This window comes from Lactuca virosa, chromosome 1 (genome assembly GCF_052849685.1).
Source record: "Lactuca virosa cultivar CGN04683 chromosome 1, Lactuca_virosa_CGN04683_v6, whole genome shotgun sequence".
Taxonomy (NCBI): Eukaryota; Viridiplantae; Streptophyta; class Magnoliopsida; order Asterales; family Asteraceae; genus Lactuca; species Lactuca virosa.
This window is the reverse complement of record NC_136426.1, coordinates 296135970-296139856: the sequence shown is the minus strand read 5'-3', so window position 1 is coordinate 296139856 and position 3887 is coordinate 296135970.

Here is a 3887-nt window from a genome sequence, read left to right as displayed (position 1 = left end):
GTATCAGAGCCGAAGGTTATGGAGAATACTGGTTCTCCTTTGGAGAACCACAACTATAGCCAAAAAATTTCTAAACGTTTTTTTAAATACTGAACATACTACAGGTATAACTAATTCGAGTATGCATTATTGGACTTTAATTAAGTATAGCTTGGCCAACTATGCTTAATTAAGGAAAGTTAATGTTGTTGGATAAGGTGTCTAAGTCCATAACTTATTTGGTATATACTTGACCCGACCCGGCATGGTCCATTTGGGTTGCACTTCACCCAAACTAGTTATGGATAATTTTATGAGAGTTGTATACTTACGATTTATTAATATATTATAAGTTATAATATATTAATATAAAGTCATGTTACCTAATTAGTTTTAATCTTGAATTAATTATGAATTAATTTAGTGATTAAAAGGAAGACTAATTAAATCATGGGCTATTATATTTATATGGTGTGGACTAACACTCATTTAGGAATGGGCTAAGCCTATATGGAAGTCCATGGATGATCCATGGAGCTTTTACCCATGGATCCTTGGAAGAGGAAAAGACATGGGTTATTAGCGTTTCACCCTAACCATGTACACTATATAAACAAGCTTATGTTGCATGAAAAAGACACTAATGTGTGTGTAAGTGTGGTGGCCAAAATCAAGAGTTAGCATACTCTCTCATATATTTTCCCAAGTTTGTGGTGATTTGTGATTTACATTTGAGGCATTCACATTATTGGTGCTTGGCTCTCAAACTCCAAGGAATCAACAATCAACAAAAGGTATGTAATTCATCTAGTTCCTTTATGGTTAAAAGTACCCCATGCCATGCTAGATAGGTTATAAACCTTGGAAAATAATATTTTGCATGTATCTTAGACAAACATAGATCCAAGGTTTAATAGGGTTGCATGTACACTTAGGAAGTGTTAGAATGCTCAAAATCCAACAGTGGTATCAAAGCCTAGGCTTGTTTGTTTGATACTTGATGCAAAATAGTGATAAAAGGTCGTTTTTTTGCTGTCTGACTGATGAACTCGCCGAGTCCATGGGGGGACTCGCCGAGTTCATGTGTAAACTCATCCTACTCGGCGAGTAGGTTCGTGCACTCGGCGAGTAGGAGCCTCAGAATGCAGATTTTCGACTTTTGCTGCTGGAAATGGACTAGAAACATTACCCTAAACTGTTTTGGTGTTTTAAAACTTGTTTTAGTTGGTGTAATGGTTGTTCTAATCCATTTACAATAGCTTATATCAAAATTTCATGCTTTGTATGTGTTCATATAATTCTTGAAACTTTGATGATCATGTTCATGTTCTTATGAATTTAGAAGATGATAGGAATTATTTGCTGAATTGTTTAGGATTAATTCTTGATCATTTATGTGTTTTAATGGAGTCCATAATTTGTCCTCAAGTTATGGATATCCAAATGTCACTTCTTTTAAACACACACTTAAAACACATAAGTTACATGGAAATGAAGAGTCTTCATTTTTATGAACCTTTAATTTATAAGTTATGAAATGAAAAGTTTTGAATAGTTTCAAAACTTGTCTTCAAGTTTTGGAATTTGTAAAGTTACACACACTTTAATATACTTTAATTCCAAACCCTTAGAGTTTTAAAAGTTAAAATTCAACCCTTATACTATTTATAACATTAATGGTTAATTATTATATATATATGTATAAGATCAAAGTCATCTTACCGCTAGTACGCCTCATTCACGAAGCCAGTCTATAAGGTGGGTATAAGGTTGTTGCCTATAAAATGGCAACTGAATGGGTGTCCACTCTCACCCACCGCTTGCTTGACTGGTGGAGGGTCGTTAGCCGAACGGGTAAGACAAGGACTTATAAATTCTCATTAAAAGTATGATGAATATTATAAAGTAACTAAACCTTTTATAAATTCCCAATCTTAGTTACTTTAGGAAAATGTGAATATGGTGCTAACCCATGAAATTCACACTTTGTACCTTACCAAGTCGTTGGTGGAGCGTGTGTGGTTAACCGGCACACTAACTTGGACTAGTAAGGATCACGAAGGGTGACTTAATGTTTATCATAGATCGGTGGAGCGTGTGTGGTTAACCGGCACATTGATTAGGTGATAATATTAAGGGTACCAAGTGAATTTGCATGGTTATTCACACCTTGTTTTGTGATCCTCGGCATCCCAGTCACAAAACTTGAAGGGCACAATCGAGATTGAAACATGCCATTCAAAAGTTCAATGAATCTCAAAAGAATCTAGGAATTTCAAAAACCAATAAAACCTAATAATTCATTCCGTTTTCATGGTGGAAATTGGTGAATCGTCATTCACCTACCTTCAAATATATTATAGCTTAGATTACGGCATCGCTCTTCTAAGTTATAATATATTGTGTTGGATCCTAGCCTTAATATTACATTTGGGTGTATTATTAAGGATTCGATATATCTAATCTAAACTTGTTTTCTTCTTTTCAGATGTCTTCCAACAACAAAGCTTCGGGCTCTAACCCTACTGGCTCCTTTTCCCTCATGAACCTTTGTGGGAGGGTCATCTTTGATGGTTCCAACTTCATGGATTGGATCCGGAACATCAGGATGGTTACTCGTTACGAGGACAAGGAATATGTCCTCGATAAGGAGCTAAAGGAGCTTGATGAATCCACTGCTACTCCTGAGGAGGTCGCTGAGTATCAGGCACATGAAAGAGATGCCACCAAGGTGGCATGCATCATGATGGCCACCATGACAGCTGAACTCCAAAAGTCCTATGTGGACTATTACCCTTTTGAGATGCATCAGGATCTGATGGAAAGGTACCATCAGAGTGCTCGTCAAGAGCGGTATGAAATAATCTCCTCCATGATCACTACCCGTATGAAGGATAGCGAACCAATCACGAGCCACATGCAGAAAATGCAAAGGTATGTAGACCGTCTGATGAAACTGAATGTGAACTTCCCTGAGGAGTTGGCAATTGATATCATTTTGCACTCCTTGCCCTCGTGTTATGATCAATTTCGTATGACATACCACATGAACAAGGAGGAAGTCACACTCAGTAAGCTTCAAGGACTTCTGAAGACTGCCGAAAGTGGTCTTAAGAGTAAGTCGGTTGCTACTCCTACTCCTACTACTACCCCTGTTTTGGCTATCGGGCAAGGCAAAGGGAAGAAGAGGAAGCACCCTTCGAAGGGTACCAAGGGAAAGTCCCTTGAAGGCTCCTCATCTGGAACCAAAGGTGGTTCTATCACTCCTTCTGCCATCCCTAAGGATGCTGAATGCTTCTACTGTCAAAATAAGGGGCACTAGAAGCGAACTGCCCAAAGTACTTGCAGGATGTCAAGGATGGGAAAGTGAAACCATCCCATGCAGGTATTTACACTATATTGTCTAATAACTCACCATATTCTAATTCTTGGGTTCTTGATACAGGTTGTGGTATTCACATCTGTTGTGACTTGCAGGGCCTAAGAAGAAGTGAGGATGTGGAGCACGGAAAGATAAACTTAATCATGGGGAACAAGAAGGTTGCACCTGTTACCAAGATCGGAGTTTATACTTTGTTGCTAGATAGTGGGTTAAAGTTAGATTTGAATAAATGTGTGTACTCGTCTGAAATGGCGAGGAATATTATTTCCTTTCATGCTTTGTACAAACAAGGTTTTACCTTTTCTTTTGATAATGAAGTTGGTAGTATTAATGCTTTCTTTAATAATATTCTTTATTTTAAAGCATTACCTTGTAATGGTGTGTATGAAGCTGTATCGGTTGTAGATAATTTAGGGAATAATGTATTGTGTATTGATTCTTCTACTAGCTTCGATAAAGCATCTTTGTGGCATTGTCGTCTTGGACATGTAAGCAAGAAACGCATAGGCCAGCTCCAAAAGGATGG